This window comes from Chaetura pelagica, unplaced genomic scaffold (genome assembly GCF_000747805.2).
Source record: "Chaetura pelagica isolate M959 unplaced genomic scaffold, ChaPel_1.0 scaffold363, whole genome shotgun sequence".
NCBI lineage: Eukaryota > Metazoa > Chordata > Aves > Apodiformes > Apodidae > Chaetura > Chaetura pelagica.
In genome coordinates, this window is record NW_009952720.1 from 2,681,980 (window position 1) to 2,701,137 (window position 19,158).

The following is a 19,158-nucleotide window of genomic DNA, read 5'->3' on the forward strand; positions in this document are numbered from 1 at the left end:
GCTTTGGCATCAAGTATTCCAGCTAGAATAACTTCTTGTAAAACACCTTGAAGCTCCACAAAAATCCTTTTGCAAAGAGCAGTATGCAGCTTCATATATCTAGTGTTATGCATTGCTGTGCTATGGAAATACCATTTGAGGGTCAACATTCAAAAGCTGAATCACACTGCTTCCTCTCTACCACACTGGTATTAAAATATGTACCAGCAATTTCCCAGACTCACCTGCAATTCAGAAACAGTTTGAACAAACTATCTAAAACACTGATTATTAACCAGGTGTTAAGGAAAAGAGCAATTTCTTACTAACTGAGGAAATCTAAAACCAGAAGCTAACATGAACTACATGATCAACACTAGAAACTAGATGTGGACATGGAGACACCACCATCCCAAGGGTCTGAACTAAAAGAAAGGAGTTAAACACAACTTAAAAACAATTTAACTAATATAAGGACAAACAAACATCCCAACACAACAACAAAAAAAATATCCCCAAACCAACCCAAAACCCACCAAACAGGGACATGTTGTTTCTATCTGTACCTCTGGCCACTCCAGACAACCGGCATGATGAAACAGGTCACGTTTATTTACAATCTCAGCAGTTGAAAGAAAAGTGTGGGGAGTCTGGGGAGGGATAAATTAATTAGCAGCATCCCTGATCCCTTATCAAAACAGGTCTCAAAAGGTTGAAGAACAATGGAAGCAAAGCTTACACACAAGAACAACTCTTAGAAGGGTTCTAAGGAGTGTAAGCCTGGTACCTAACTGTCCGAATAGAGGGCAAATCGTATGTTAATGGAAAACCCACAGCCCTGACTGTGAATGCACCACCACTAGAAAGGCTCTTCTCTCCTATCCCTCATTTAATCAGACTCGACAGTGCCTGTGGATGTACTGATGCCTAAATGTCAGAGGAAGGCCAGAGACAGCCCTGACAATGGAAAACACAGCTGGGAGAAACCTCAGGAAATCATCTACTTCAGCACAGTCTAACTGCTGGGACAGATGGCTATCTGGCTTGATCCAGCCAAACTTTTCCCCACAAGAGAAGAGAAAAGCTGTTTGAGCAACAAACCCTGCTCTGCTAATATATCTCCCAAGCTGGTCAGCATAGAACTGTGGAACTCCTCTGGTCCCATGAAAGATGGGAACAGCATCATAGGGACTGGTGGTTCTCAAGGTGCATGCATGCAGGCTGGCACCAAACCACATACTGCTGCTGCTGTTACAGCTTTCCACATAGACAGTCGAGTTTTACTGCTGGATCTTAAATCTTCAAAGAAGGAACCTGTAGCAAGCTGGTTCTGGGGGGCTTCCCACAGAAGCAGAGTCAAGCACTGAGATACAACAAAAAAAATCTCTGCCAGACACAAAGCATACAGATGGGGTAAGTAAGAAGTGATGCCGGGAAAGATGTGAGCCTCTTCACAAGGTTTGTGACTTGCTATGACCTTGGAAATAACTGGAAACAAAATATTCTCTAACTTCAGAGGGCTACTTTAAATAGGAGAGATTACAAACTGCAAAAAAGGAGTTTCATTATCACAGATAGTTATTGGAACCAGCATCAATACAGAAAGAGAACACTTCCTTGCACAGTTAAGGCAAGGAAAGCATAGTCACACTTTCAAGGTACATTACTTTAAAAATAAGTTTCTCTTCAGCATTATGCTAAAGGTGAGGAAACGCAAAGAATGCAAACACATTCTTTAAATAAACCCCCCCCTCCCCGTAATATGACATTTTTAACCACTATCTCAATCAGCTAAGTTAGCTTCTAAAACTTTAAATACATGCACACCCTTCTCATGCATGATTGAGGAAAATAAAGTTAGGCCAAAAACCAAGGAAATAAAAAGCCTAAAAGACACAAACAGTACAGAAACTGGAAGACAAGAATCTGTATTAAGAATGAAGATGCCCAAGACAGACCTTGAACACTGCACTGGGATGAGAAATTTATTTTGCTGTTTCTGAGTCTGAAAATATAAATATATCTATGCATGCCTCTTCCTCCTGCTTAGCCCTGCATAGTTTGTTTATATCCACAGCTAGAAGAACCTGGAAAAAAAAAAAATCTCCTCTCTAGGCTCTTCCAAACCTCCTTAAAAAACCTTGAAATTCCATCCTTCAACCCAGACTGGAAATGTCATGCTGTAATCAATTAGTGACCCATCTCTGGGATCCTGCCAGTGGTTCAGAGAAAGACAGGATCGTTCTGCAAATCACCAGGACAACTGCTCAATGCCTTATCACATTCCTTACTCTGCCAGATTACAGCACAGAGAAGTACCGTCTCCTGTCCAAGCTGCTTTGTGTCACTGATATCCAGAGCCCTCCACATGAAGCTAGAAAGCTTCACACATCCAACCCTCACAAAGACGTTTTTAAAATACAGAACACTTCGTACCATTATCCACTGGCATCAAATTTTGTACATTATGACATACAGGAAAACTCTTCTGCTTTCAGTTAGAAACCAGCTCCCTTTAAATTAATTGCACTCTCCAAGTCCTTCTGTAGAGGTACCAAGAATATACTGACTTCTCTCACAAACATGTTACTTGGACCTAGCGTGTACTAGCACAGACATATCATGTGCCTCTTCGTCACGCACAAGCTAGCGCTGATCTTTCCCAGCAGCAGTCCTCAGTCAGTCATGGTAGTTTCAGGCAGATGACTCAGCACACCTACCGGGCACCCTCTGCTCAGTTTCTGCTGTTTCAGTACATAGATCTTGAAAGCATTACCTGCTCCCATCTTTTTACAACTCTATGGCATTTCACTAAGCTTTTCTTAATCTTGGCATTTGAAGATTAAAATTCTAAACAATAACAAATTTAAAACTGCTTTTATTTCAGTCCTGAAGCTGTTTCATTTTTGCTGAGTCTTACTCAGAAATAAAACAAGCAGAACTTCCTGTTGCAGTTAAAAGCATGCATAAGTAAGCCTATTTAGTGCAAAGCTTAACACTAGAGCAGCTCGTCACTGCCAAAACAAACTCAGGCTAGCCAACCGATCTGCTCACGTAAATACAGCTCTTGGCTAATCTATAGTTTACCCTAACAAAGAAAATACCATTTTATTAATTCTTTCAAAGACTTAATCCAAGAGTAGTATGCTACATTTCTGACAAAAAGTAATGAGGCCAAAGATGCAGAGCTCTCTCCTGTGAGACTGGTTCTGCAATATATTCACAACTTCGAAACCTCTCTAACACTCAAGATTAAAAATAAATCAACAGGCTAAATGAAATTATGCTACTAGCAAAAAAACTCCTAACTAATAACAGGACCTCCCCATCCTCACCTAGTGTCAAAAAAACCTCCAGTTTTCACCAGTGCTTCAAAGAATCTATGTAAGTAAAAAGGTTTTCTACTCCAGTGTGGTCTATGTAATAAACAGCATTCCTCAAAACATGTAGATATCTGTCGCAAGCCGGTACTGGGGGGCTACCAGAACAGTTTCCCACACAATCTTTCTCCTCTTTCCTGAGAAGAAGTGAAGGACCTAATACTTGAAAGAGTCTTGAATTTCATTTTAGGGGAAAAATGACCTCACAAGCCACAGAAAACCCTAACCAGCCAAAAGTAATGGATTGTTTATAGATACTCAACACTTTGTTCTCAAAAGACAAGCTGAAGCCACACATGCAAACACCCCACACTGCCAACTTCACAGTTCACAGAAAAGGACAAACCATACTAGCTGTGTTTTCCATTACTGGTTCCACTGAAAAGCCTCTAAAAATACTAACAAGAGAAAGTCCATGCCTGATCAGAAAAGAGCAGGTAGAAGAAGAAGCTGCTTACCTCCACCCAGGGAGCTCCATGAACAGCACATACAAGAAGCCCAGAATAGTATTTCTGATAGATTGAGAGGTTTTTTCCCCCTTCTTTCTGCTCTCTGAATCTTCGCTGTACACTGTCAACTGACAGCAAGTGCTTCACTTCCTCATTCCTCCTCCACGCATGCGCTCCCTACCACCGCTCAACACTTGCCCAGAAGACAGAGCTCTGTAACAGAAAGTCCCACCCAACAACAAATCCTGGAAGCTTGTGTGTAGCCCATGTTCCCACCCACCCTTCTTTCAAAGCTACATTAACACCAACGGGCTTCAGTGGCAGTGTGTCTTTCAAAAGGAAAAAAGAAAAGGGAAAATAATGAATACCAAAATTCTGTGTCAAACTCAGTGAAGCTCAACTAAATCAGATTGAAAATTCACTATCTTTTAGTCTCAGTGATTTTTATTAACTGTGAAAACAAAGGAAGAAGTTTATCTACTTTCATGTAACTGTCTCTCATTTGATAATTCATAAAGTACCTCAGGAAAACAGAGGCAGTTAAGGACAAGATGCTATCCCTCATTTGAAGCTTCCTAGCTTTTAACAACACAAGGAAAACAAACAAACCACCACCATCACGACTCTACCACAGTATTTCCCCTAGAGAGGATCTAAAAACAATTTACAATTATTTAAGCTTCCCAACATCCTATGAGGAATGAGCTCATGTCCTACCACAGAACAGAAAAATGTTGAATAAAAGTTACTTATTCAGTGTTTCACAGGAAGAAAAAAAATTAAGTGAAACCTAATGCATAATTTTCTTGACCTTTTATTCTCATTTAGCACTCATTTCAATATTAGTCTTGTGCAAGACTATTAGGGTCATGAACACACAAAGACAACATACGTGTAGAGGAAGCTTAAACCTCCTTGATCATACTCACCAAAACATACAACTTACACATAGCTCAAAAAGGACATTTTTTGGGAAGATACACATGACAAACTTAATTTTTGGTTGATATTATACACCTCTTACAACTTATTTAAAAGAAAGGGTAAGTGACCAACTCTGAATAATAAATGGTTTCATGATCTATCATCTAGGAAAATTTTCTACCAATCACAAGGACTCCCAAACCCATAGATGATTAAGTCCAGGGAGTTAATAGCAGACAAACAAGTCTAGAACACATTCATTTCAAATTAAGAGTTCTTGCATTTGTCAATGGAAATCAGTGTAACAGTAACAATTATTAAACCAGGATTAAATACCAAATTAACAGAAAAGAGGCAGAAGGCACTTAACAGTTTTCAGAAGACAAGACTGGTTCAAACGGTCAAATACTCAAGAGCTCTCAAGGAGGCAAGCAAATCATCCACTTTTCTCAGAAACATGTTTGAACAGCTGCATTCTGAACCTCCAAATAAGCAAAAGTACACTTACAAATTTGAAAACCAGAGCGAGTGATCATGCAATTAATATGCTCCTGACAAATTATATTCTGATGTTACTGAATCTGAGGCTTTTTCCAAGTAACTGGGGAAGTTAGAGAGCACAATTCCTTATCCACACCAGAAGACCAGAAAAAACAGGTTACAGTTTGTGTGTCCAGGAGGACTAACCTCTCCTGTGACAGATTTCTGGCATTTAGACAAGAACCTATTTTTGATTGGTTGGTTTAAAAAGCAATTAAAACCTCCAGATCTGGTAGTGCTTGCCATCAGACCACCTGTGAAAGAAGCCACAACAAAGATAAACAGAACAAGTTTGTAAAAGTTTTCAGATTGAACGGTACAGACACGCAGTACCTCTTAGATGTCAGCTAGAGAAGTCACTGCTCTTCCTTATTAATTCCTTTGCAAGATACTCCATCTGAATTGTGTGCATAGTTGTTCCCCAGTTCAAGACAGTTTTAAACGTAGATCTTCATTAATAAGCACAGGTTGGCAGAAATGTGGGTGGACAGAAATTATACAACCAATACCTCATTTTAACAGAAACAGGGCAACAAATCCACCACACAAACAGTTCATCTAAAATAAAAATTTAAGTTGTAAATTTCAATAATAGAAAGCAATGGGAAGTGGGTAGCATTCTGGAGATTGCAATTGCTTCAGACACCCAGGCACAGGTGAAAAAACAGGCATCTTTTGAGTCTTAACCTCCTGAAGCAAAAGAGTTTTTTTCCTACACACCTTTTAATGATCTGAAGTACCAGAAGTAACACAGCAGTAACAAGGCTGGCATCTGCTAACGATGAACCATTCCAAAAATCAAAATCACCAAGGCCAGTAAAATTCTTTTCCATGCAGGAATAATTTACAGTTACCTGACTACCACTATAGCTATCTGGTAGATTAAAACGTAAATACAGGAAATTGACACTGCAATGCCTTTGTCATTTCTCAGACCAAGACAAGTAGACATGAATCATGTAGTTAAGACCCATCACAATTCAATGAAAGAAAGCATGAAAAAAACAACCTAACAAAAAAATTTGAAAGTGTTCCTTGCCACCCAGTCTCCAGTGACAGCTTCTCTCCCAGCTTGACTCAGTAGCTGTAATTGTGCTTTGATGTTGGTGACACTACAGCTACATTAACACCATCACTACAACATGAGACAATGAGACGGAGAAGGGGAGAATTCAAGTCTAGCTGGATACTCTGGTCATAAACGTCCCAAAAAGCTCTTCAACCTACAATAATTCATTAGTTCTCCCCTCTTCTTCACTACCCAAAAACATCCCAAAAAGCTCTTCAACCTACAATAATTCTTCATTAGTTCTCCCCTCTTCTTCACTACCCAGTAAAATTAATACATACCCTCTCTGAAAAGAAAGAAGTAATCCAGAAAATATCAAAGCTGGTTCTTTTTGAATGCTGTATGTGTGCATGCTTTTTCTTGTAGCACACTGTAAAAGTATTACTGAAAGCATTTGACAGACTTGGAAGGCAAAAATGGACTAATAGCCTGAGCTTCCTCCCTGCCTCATTTCCCTTATGTCCAAGAGCTAGTATTACACTATTCACTCTCACAAAAACGTTTTTACTTGTTTTCAAACTGCCTAGTAGCTTTAAAAGAAAACCAAACGTCCTATGTCCAAACTTTCAGGTACAACACCAAGGAAATGCTGAAATACATCATAAGAGCAGTGTTAAGTGAACATAAATGCTACTGCCAAGCATAGGAAAGAAAAGGGTTGCATTTCAATGTGTCATTTAAAAGCTGTCTCAGAACTAACATCTTTAGTGGGTTTTTTCCTCCCTTTAAATTTCTTTGATTTGTAGGTGGTTTTTATTGTTACCTAGTACATGCTGCTCCCATTTTTAAAATATATGTCAAACAGCTTCATGTTATTAACTGTTTACATAACAGTAGTCTCTAATACAGCTTCAGTTATTCTGAAGTTATTCTCTATTTACCTTCAAAGCAATTTATTTTGGAAGACTACATTTAAACATAAAAGATATTTTAATAAAAGCAAAGTCATCTAAGAGTAGTTAAAACAACTAATGAATTTTTTAAGCAAAACTACTTATGTAGTTGCTCATCTGCCTCTTTTTAAATTGAGTTCATTTAAAACATATTATAATCACAAGAAAGATTCTCTTATTATATGTTGTATACAAAACCATCTCTAGACTGCTGTGATGTTGCTATTAGTTTGCTGGCACACACATTTCATCATGGATTCGCTATGACAAAGAAATTCTGTCACCTCCCGAGCCTTATTAGAATTCTAGACCAAACTACACCCTCCTTTCAAAGATTTTGAGACAGCATTATTAAGTTCTATCAGCTTCAAGAACTCAGCTCCTCTTTTTCAGGCACCTATTCAGTCAGTCATGTGATAACATTTCTACTTTAGTAAGAAACTATGTGGCACTAGCAACTTCAGAGAAAAGACTTGAAAACAGTTGTCAAAACACTGTTCTGCTTACCATAACACTGCATTCATACCAACCACTTCCAGAAAGTGGAGGTAAGTAGGCTGAGGAGTTGTTAACAGAAGATAATTCTCTAATTATCTAAATTCTCTAAGCTAGGCCCTAGTGAAGGGCCTAGAGAATAAATCTTGTGAAGAATGCTAGAAGGAGCTGGGAATTTTTACTTGAGAAAGCAGAGGCTGAGGGGAGACCTCATCACCCTCTACAACTACCTGAAAAGTCATTGTGGAGAGGTTGGTGCTGGTCTCTTCTCACAGGTAATTAGCAACAGAACAAGAGGAACTGGCTTCAAGCTGCAACAGGAGAGGTTTAGACTGGACATTAGGAAAAAAAAAAATCATAGGAGCTGCTCAGGGAGGTGTTTGAGTCACCAACCCCGAATGTGTTTAAGGGTTTTTTGGATACGGTGTTGGTGGATATGGTTTAGAGGAGAACTTTCTAGAGTAGAGATGAGGGCTGGACTCAATGATCCCAAGGGTCTTTTCCAACCTGAATGGTTCTATGATTCTATTATCTAGGATTTTGTAATTTCTTCCCTGTCTTGAACTAAAAAGAGAATTGCTAGAAGATTAAACACAAACTGTAAACAAAGACAAAATAACAGCCACTACCTGCAAGCATGATACTCTGACAAGATTAACACCACAGCAACAGAATTTCATCTCTACTAAGACAGCAGATAATAACCTACATTTTTTGTCAAACTGTAACACAGGTTAACCATCTTATCTTGTGAGGAATGAAACATCCAGACTTACCAAGACCTGCCAATATAGAAGCAATCATGGAATGCTACAATAGCTGAAACAAACACCTTACAGGGCCCAATCTAAGCCAGATATCCTCCTGTGGCGAGCCCTGTAGTAGCTTCACTGGTAATAGCAGGAATATTAAGATAAAGAACATAAATTTCACAGATTACTGTTCTGCTTCTTTCCATGACACAGGCTAGAACTGTGTTTTAATAATGTAACCTAGACTACACTAGAGCTCTGGAGCCATCCGAGGTTAAGAAGCAGGTTGTCACAGAAACGGCACCGAGCTTGGAGAGTTTTTCCTCCGTTGTAAACAGTTGCATTAAAAAAAACCAAACCAAACTTAACCCTAGTCGACATAGTATTCAATACTTTCCTTACATCTCCGAGCATATTTTTGTAGAGATCCAAATGCTATTCAGCACTGACAAACCTGCTCGTGACTTTTAAGTAGTGTTAAATTACCATTCACACAGGGCTTAAAGTCTTTAAATATCAGTAGGAGAGGTCATACAACTGTTGCTGAAAAGCAGGTTAATTCGGGTACTTCTGACTCAGAATGTAATTGAGCCTCATTTGCCTTAAATGCTACCTGGCGCTCAGTGATTCAATTTGTAGCACTTCTAAAAAGAGCAGTTCCAGAGGCCAGAAATAGCCTGGGGCAAGGGACTCCTTTTGAATGAGATGTTTCATGTAACCTTTAATTATAAGGGAAAAAAAACATCCCACAAACTCAAATATTTTGCTGCTTTCGTGTTAGTCTCACCTTCCAGATTTATAAAAATAGAATATTTTCTTTGCAGCTTTACAAGATCATTAAAAACAGTATTCGTGATTTCATTGAGTGGAAACAACAGGCTCAAGTCTCAAGGTTTCCATTAAACACCTCCTCCAACCAATAACATCTCAGAGCTTAACCACAAAAATGAAAGCTGCTGGGTTTTTTATCTCTTTTGGTTTTTTAGATATAGCAAACAACACAAGACAGTTGTGTATAAGAGAAAAAAATCCAAATGTCCAATATCACACTGATTCTTCTATCAGTAATGGGTAATAGTTTTATTTGTTTTTGGCAGAAGCCTGAATTAAAATGGGAAAAAGTATCTTACATCCTTTTAAAAAAAAACCACAACAACAAACTATAACCCTACTTATAAAAGTTTAGGTTACATAACTTGAAAATCATTCAAGCAAGATGGCAAAATACAATAATCTGGGGAAGTTACCTGTGAAAAAAACCCTGCCAACTTGATTAATTTTTCTGCCTCAGACTTGCAATAACAGTTCTACTCTAGACACCAAATTTTGTAATTTCAAATAAAGTTCTTATTTACTGTTTACTTTGCATGAAACTTGTTCTAAATGCAGCAGTCCATGAAGAACAATTTTCTCATTACCAATTTATAATGCTACATCTTAAAAGATGTATTCATCTCTGAAAATATACAACATCACAACAGTATCAGCAATTGGAACAACGTAAAATAAAATACATAGGGGACAATCTCACAGACTCTGTTGCCAGAGTTCTACTAGTAAGAACTATATAGTTCTCTACAGTATGCTACACTAGTCTACCTTTTTAAAAGCAAAGGGTAAACTTGTGCTAACTAACCTTACTGACACAGGATTACGCCTCACAGAAAACTATGGACTAGGAGATACTCAAAGAAAACAGAAGTAGCTGTACAGTCAAGCATCTTCAGACTTCACTTGGGTGTTTCAACTTCCATTAACAACCTTCTTCTTGAGGTGGTCACAGCCCATCAAGGGCTTTTAACAGGCACACCATCACAGACCAGAATGAGACTACAAGCGTTTGAGCTTTCACATGCCCTGACTGCAATATTACCCGTTTCAGTATCTTGACAGTATATCTCAAAAATTTTGTTACTGCACACACCAACTACACTGAAAGCTCCATTTAAAAATTTCCTTCTTACACAGCCTTGGAATGGATACACTTAGCTGCCAATCACACCTCTGCTGCTGCAGACCAAGCCCAGGGTAAGTGACAAGCCTTGTACAGGCAGTATCTGCATTACTTGATAATTTTATTTCCTTCTGTCTTGTATTGTGTAAGCCCCTGATTAACCAGAAGGTATCTAAACATATGATAAGCCATAGAAGGGTAAAACTAGGCATTGAAACCTCTTTACCACCCACGCAGTCAACATCCCTTTATACATCCCTATATCCAGCTATTCGCAGTTTTGGGAATAAAAGCAATGACACTAAGCTAAAACTGAGTGACAAAAAATTAAAAAAATTATCAAAATCCAAAAGCCACCTGTAATAGCATTACAAAAAAGAAAATTCTCAAAATCCAAAAGCCACCTGTAATAGCATTACTGGAGCACTTCTAACTGCACTGGGAATTATTCTTTAATATACATAACCTAACACAAACAAAGTATTTAAATGTATTTATTGGCATACTGCAGTCACTGGATTTTCACTGGCTTACTGTCAGTTTTCATTGTGTCATCACAGTTCACATACCAGCTTGTCACATAAACATGACTGATTCTATTCCTACTTCTCAAAAGCTACACTAATTTATTAATGTAATTTCAGAACTTATCAGATGTGCTTGAAGTAAAAGGCTGCTGTCACTCACTTTTCCTTCCTGAAGACTCCCAATTACTGTCACTCGAACTGGCAAACAGCTTTCCCTTTCCCCTGTCCTGGAAAAGAGGGTGGGTCAAAGGACAACTAACATTTATTTTTCAGGTGAATTAGTGTATTGCTCACAGAAAGACACACTGGCTTTTTTTTTTTTTCCTTCAGATTTTACAGAGAAGAAAATATGCCCATGATTGTTTTAATACCTAGTGAGTAATACTGACACCACACCCCATTCTCACCCTGCAGTGCCTAATGCGATAGCCACACCATTACATCCTCAAATAACAATGTATAATTTACTTTACAGATACCAAGTATTTCTGTGGACATCTTTGTTCCTGTTACGTCCTGAAATTATCTACATTATGCCCCAGCTTCAGTTCAACAGAGCTCAAGTTGTTCTATGCTAAACGGGTCTAACAAAGTTAAAAACTCAAATAAAAATGGCTATGATCATATAATTCCTCCTCAGAAACACACCCAGAGACTTCCCCACCCAGTCCTTGGGTGCTATTTTGTTAGAAACATTTGACTGAGAAGTTCCACTGAGAAAGGAGTGACCAGAAAAGCTAACTACAGATCTCTCTGCTTGCTGAAGCCATGTATAACCTCAGACTTGGAAACCAGGGGGCAAACACTTCATGTTTACGAACTGCATCGCAGAGACTTTGATGCTTAGTGTAGAATAACCCAATGGATTGATTTCTGATACACCTGGTAGAGGAAAAGCCTGAGAGTGACTTGCCAGTTTTTGTCATCTTATTAGTCTTACTGTCATTCATTTCTGTAGCATTTGTGAAAAGGAAGAAGGCAGAACATCACACAATAAGGGAAGATGAAAATTTGCCTTTTTATTCCCCCCCCAGTTGCCCAATTCCAATTGCCCACTGGTAAGAGAGGCAGCATCTTCCTGAGATAGATTATTTATGTTTCAAACATACTATCCACCCTTACTTTGAGCACCTTTTCTGGGTACTAAATCACAATTATCAATGCAAAACAAATTAATAATCTCCTTGAAGATCCCAAACACATATAAATCCTTGCATTATCACTTTCCTGATTGACATTTTCTTTCCACTTGTATGAATCACCTACAAAGAAGTCAGAACGTCCAGGCTTCCTTGTTAAACAAGGAAGACTAAAATTCATCACTTCAACTAAGTTTTTTTGCAGCACTACTAAGACCTCTCTTTTAATTAATTCTACAGGAGGCCTTTTCACGCAATTCAACAGGAGAATGACTCATAAACAGGAAGGACAGCCTGAGTCGTAGCCTCTGGTTTAACTTACCCAGTCTGTTCCATCAATCCAGTTTAACCTAACTTATTTTTAAATAATTTATAGCAATAGCCAAAGTAGTCACAAGGGAATGTGCCATGAACAATGCTCCCTAACTTCTCACCAGTTCCAGAGGAAGCAGTGACATTTTGACAGTCCCCAGTCCAAGAACAGAGAGTCCCATGGTTGCTTCATTATCCAAACAACCATCTTGCAAATGCAAATTGCCACAGCAACAAAATGAATAGGCAATATGCCATCTCTGTTACCTGCATTAGCTAGCTGAATTGAATACTGGCTCAGAACAAATTTTTTTTAAATTCACTTAGAAGGTAAGGGGCTAATACCAGAGAATGAAAGACCGTCAGAAAAAAAAAAGAAGTGAAGAGTATTTTAGCATGCAAAGAAATAAAGACTCCTTACAGAAAAGTCATTCCAAGTCTGAAAAGATACATGGGAGAGTGGTATTTTCTTTGTAATTGCTTTAATAATTTGTGCAACTTTGCCCTGGTCTGATTATTTTTTAAACAAAATCCACATTCTCTTCACAAAGTAAGACTAAGAATCACTGTCCTTCTGGAGCTGCTAGTGATTTTACAGTTTCCAACATTTTTAAAATTTTTATGTCTACCCACACAACAGTAACAATCCAGGTGACCAATGACAATTTCAGTATTATAATAAGCAAGTATTTATCAAGATAGTTTGCATTTTATTAATTGGTTCTCTTTTTTTGCTACAGGTTACCTTCTCAATTTGGTATGTTATGCATGAACACCTGAGTTCCTCAGACATGTCTAAAAACAGTTGTCCAAATGCCACGTAGAACAGACAATTTAATTGCTCTACAAGAGCTCAAGAAATACCTACCTAACCAAGCTGAAATACATTGTACATTACCCAGAAGATTTTTCATTTATAGAGGGAGGAGGCTGAGACTTGCTTCACAGTATGCATCCACACCTACAACTTCTTCCATACCTCCTGTCTGGAGCAGGACAGGATTTTGCTATTTAAGTCTTTCCTCAAACGACTCAGAGCACTTCACTCTGGCACAAAACCCAGGCTTTATTTTTGTAAAGTAAACTGGAAAAGGAATTTTAAATTGTGAAACATCACTGAGATGATTGCTTAACTGGACTCAGAAGCATTAGCAGATTTTTCAAACTCTCATTAGCACAGCAGTCGCTTAGAAAGGCAAGGGACAATTTTCTATGAAGCTTCCTGGAGAACAGTCTACTCTTAGAAACACGAGATTTAATTATCCTTAGGCCTGCATAAATAGTAGAATTATTAATGGTCATAAAATACTGTTTATGCAGCATGCCAAAATTTTGGACCACCACGTAAGCTAAGCAAACCCACTTTCTACTATTTATTTCAAATTTAATGGCCATTAATTTCAAGGTCTCTCCTTTGGTTCTTACATCTTGGCACAGAATAAATAAATAAACAGCACAAGTCACTTCAGTCTTACCGCACTGCAAGCACCAGATTCCGCAAACACTGGATAAGGAAGTCTTAACACTTTCATTTGTTTGTACAGTTCCTAACATCAAACAACATCTGAAGTATTTCCATTCTAAAATGATAATAAAAGGGGAGAGAAGGGGAGAACAAGCTGGAGGGATGTGACTTACAGTAAAAGTAAGTCAAAAGTAAGTTTTATTTAGTTCACTTTTGAAGGGCATTTATATTACACAGTTACACATCTATATTACACTGTAGTCAAACCTGGAAGAATTTCTCATTCAAGTACTTACTCCAAAAACAAAGCACAAAGAAAGCTAAATGCCTACAGAACACTTGGGAGTGTTCCACAGAAGCTGGTTTATGAATAAGTAGGTAATCAAAACCACCCCCCTCAGCATGAGTTTCAATTAATCCACTTTGCAGTACCTTCAGTGAATCTCTCTCTGTTTGCCCAAAATATAGCTCTTAACTTGGAATTAGAGACCAACAATGCCTGTCGCAATGTATCAAAAATAATTAGCTGGCAGGTCCCTGAAGACCTACAATGCATAATAAAGAGACCAGATTCCTGCTACTCTTGCACCAGTTGCCTTTCAAAACAGCAGGGAAGTTAAAATTCGTAATTGAAAAAGCGTTTCCAACTTGCTCACCATCTGAACTGAAGTAACCGCTAGAAATTATTTCAGGAGGAAGCTCTGAGAAGACCTTTAGAACCAGGCTACAAGCCCTACTCCTCTATCAGCTGACTGACTGGAATTTTATTACAAACAGGTTTAATAACAACCATACCTGAACCTTCAAAAGTTCTCCTTACAGGGTCTGATAAACATGGGAGCACCCTCAAAAATGACATTTGGAATGCCCAGATTTTATGTTAACAACCTGCTTTTGAACAGTAGTTAATTAGACAATTTTAAAAACACCTGTTAAACTGGCACAGTTGAGGCATGAAATAAAAAACCCAAAGAAATTAGGAACCACCTGCAAGACCTATACTCCCCCAGACTAGCACATCTCATTACTTCATTTATTCCACATGCTTTTTTTTCCTTCGGTAATTTCGTAGCTGAAGCACAGTCCTACTGCAAGTCTCAGATTAAGAATCACCATTGTCCCAATTCCAAACAGTTGTATGACTGAGAAACAATGCTTTATGTCAAGATTAAGAAAAGGTGGTTTTGCAAGATTTTTTTTCAATAAATTAGCAGTAAGAGGGATCAGCAAGAAGAACACGTCACTTACGGCTATTTTAGCAATTTCAAGGTTGGAGTGAATAATAGTCAATAAACCATTCCGTTTTTTAATGCTGACCTCAAGACCAAACACAGTATTACTGCTCTGACACAAACACTTCAGTGTTCTTTGTCTCAAATTACATAGCAACCTCTGCCACAATTTATGTGAAGCAAATAAAAAGATCTGTTGCTTCCTTCAACCACATTTGCTTTTCAGTTTAATTGCATATCCTCCATTTCTTATGCTGCAAAACATAAGAATGCTGCTCCTCCTCTCAACCAACCTATCATGGGAAGATTTTTTGCCATGTTCCTAATAACTTCTTTTTAACAGTGTAGCTAACATTTAGCTAATATTGTTCAAACTTGGTAATGTACACAGTCAACTGATAAGAGGAAATTTTCTGTGTTATTCGACATGCAATTCTTATGCTTTCTGAGATTCTCCCACTCCCCCTTTCTGGAAAATAAACCAACAGGATGAGCAGAAGCTTTCATGTAGAAGTCAACAAAGGATGTTCAGATTCTTTTTCTACGTGAATGAACGTAGAAGTCATTAGATTTTCCAAATGTCAATAGCTAGTGCTTGGGAGTTGCTGTTAATTAGATGATACAACATTTTTCACCTGTGTAATTCAAGTGTCTTGCTCACACCAAGTGCAAGCTTGAGCCAGAGCCAAGATCTACCTTCTCAAAGGTAACAGTAATACCTACTTGCAATTAATCTGCCAGCTTTACTGCACACTGTTGAAAGTCTGCCTGCATACAATTTCTGCAATATGTTTCTGACTTAATAAGCCATCTCTACCTGCCAAAAGTTGCCCAGGAACACAAGTAGCTGCCTTCCTTCTCACTGCATTAGAAAGAAATGTTGAAGAGGGTACACCCATCCCAATCGCATGAAACACACACCCCTACAAATTCCAAAACAGAGCAGTGCACAACTGGTATTGCTTCTGATGACATACATTTGCAACAAATTATTTAGAAATCTTGATATTTCTATATTCCTCCTCTAGCTGGTAGCACATGTTGCCACCATGCAATAATAACAGGAAAGCTATTTTCTCAAGCACTCTAACCAGAATCATTTTGTATCAGAAAAAATCTATTTACAATAAGCTGACAGGGCTTCTACACCTTCACGCCAGTTACACATTTCCACAAATAAAAAAAACAAACAACCTCATTAGAAATCAGCTAGCCCTTTGAAATCTAATATCGTTTCATCTTTTACCATACTGATAACCAAGAAAATGAAACATGCAAAAGATAGCCATCAAGAGACATGCTTCTTGAGAAAAACAAGTGGCCAAACTAAGTGATGGGAACCACACCTAAAGCAGCATGCACTGTGGAATATCGCTGTACAGAAAGGAAAGTAACACAACACGAGTAAATATTTGTGGTTTTCTGAGTTATCGTAAGTCAACAGACTTCAGACTGCATTACTCTAACATAGCCTAGACAGAATCTAGAAGGTCACACTGAAATTTCAGATGATGCAGGACATTCATATAATGATTTTTCACAACAAAAACATTTTACATCTTTATGCTTTCATGTTCATTACCAAGTGCAGTACAAGGCATTAACTTCAAACTCCAAATTAATCTATGGCTTATCTCTCAAATACTTTGAGTCAGTTTTGGGGTTTTTTTTTGCCTAATAGCCAATATTACTTGGGATTCTTCACCAATCAACCACCTGATTTACTGTGTGCAGGAAGAACCACGAAGCCACACAGTTTCATCTGCAAAACAATCCAGTGAATTCACTGGGGAAAAGAATTTTAAAGGAGTCGGCTTTGCAAAAAATTAAACAGTTTTATAAAGGGTCATCTGCTTCAAAGATAGCTTCTAGTGGCTGCTGCATAGCTATCTGAGATACTCAGGATGCTTACACTTCATACTGTTTGAAAGCTATGATTCCATAAATTCTTTCAAATGGATGTATAATTTTTTCCAGTAACCAGCATGTAAGCCACATGGGTGGAATAAAGGAAAAAAAAGGTAACTATCCTTCATATTATTACATATCAGAGGACAGAAAAGGTCAGCTCCCTAAGTATCATGAAAAACACGTTTACAGCAACGGTTAGTTATGAAATATAGACCCTAAATAAAATAGGATGTCAGTCTTTGCCATCATCATCAGAAGTGACCTCCAGATGCACCACCCAAGACCTATGAACCACATATCAAGAAACTGAGACAATATTTTAATACGTACGCTCATTGAATCTCAGTTTCTGCAATGCTTAACAAGATTGGTAATGGTTTCCACACAGATTGCTAGTGACTCACTGGCAACAAGGCAGAAGTTTCTGAAAGCAATATTGTTCATTTCTGTTCATCTGCTATAGCATGACAACTTCTATATAATAATATACATGTCCTAAGATACTCATATATCAAACCCTGACATAATAATATATGCAATTTCTGGTTTTATACTCAACTGTTCACTGAAACATTAGTTCTTAGAATAATTATCAGCATACAATGATCTAAGTTTCTAGAAATAAATTTCTAAAATATTTTGTTTTAAACTAAGTAAGTTTGGATACAAAGCTGACAAAAAAACCCCACCAAAACACCAGAACACACAGAAGTAACTTCCCACTCATCTCCATTAAGGTTAACTGCTGCTCAAAGCTGATTGACAAGCACACCACTCAAGGCTCTGGTTGTCAAAACAGACTGCACAGATGGTACCTGTGTTTCTAAATTTCCCTTAAAGCAGCCTACCAAAGCTGTCTGCTGTGACAGAGCCTTTTCTAGGACAGGAAGGTAAATAAGCTACTGTGGGGAAAAGAAAATGCGCCTGATAACATCTGCTTCTATTTATGTTAATGGAAACCATAATTTACTATCAACCCTGTGTATTAATGGCCTGGTGCTAGAGGTGAAGCTCAGGAACTGTCAGCGAAGCACACATTCCTAGTACCATCGGATTATTTATACAACTGTGAAGTCTCTTACTAGCTTTATCGACTTCAAAAGCAAAAATACAGAGAAGTCTAGTTGAGAAAAACTAATCCCCTCCACGTCCTTATAAACCTAAAGGAAGTAAAAGAGGTAAGTTTAAGTAAACGTTAATTTCTGCTTCACAGTGTTGCTGCGTTATCTAATAAATCTATAGCTATACATTGCAAATAGAGTATAAAAGCTGAATTTAACAACTGTACTTCTGTTCCAAGCAGTGTAATTAGAAGATAGCACTGTTAAACCAGGTACAATTACTAAAGCAACTCTGCAACGGTCCAGGTTACCTTGAACCTTTTAATAATTTTAGGGGTTTTTTTTCCTACTTCGGCCATTTTCAATTGAGTAAAAACACTCAGAAAACAGCAGCTAGAAGAAATGAAAGAAACAAGGTTTTTTCATTCATACTTGACTGGAAAACAAAAAAAAAATAGCACTGACACGCATGTGGAGAAAATTAAATATTCCCGGTTCCCTGAAAAAATTCAACACATCAGTCCCCCGTTTTAACACGGCACGACGCCCTCACAATGACTTTCGAGGACAAAAAAAAACTGGCACCGGGGCATTTCCAACCACTGGAGCACATTAAAACGCAGCTATACCAACACCGCACTCCGGGCAAGAAACCTTACACATCCTCGCCCTGTTTAAATCCGGCAGCTAAAACAACGCCACAGCGTATTAAAAAAAAAAAAACCAAACAAAAACACAACCAAACAACCAACCTAGTGAAAGTAAGAGGAGTTTCTGTCGGGTTTGATCACGGTTTCTCCCCACGCAGAGGGAGGCCGAGGCCACCTCGCTCTACCCGCCACAGACAAAAGAGCGACAACCCGGGGAGGGCTGTCCCCTTCGTGTCCCCCTCACGTCGGCTCTTTTCGGGGCAACACCCCCCAACACCCTCTGGCCTTATTCCCCCAACCCACCGTTCCTCATTTAACCGTGCCGAGCGCGGCTCGGTGACGAGGTTTCCCTTCTTTCTAGGCACACACACACACACAGAGAGCCCCTGGAGAAACAACAGCAGGCGCAAACCACACACAAAAGCT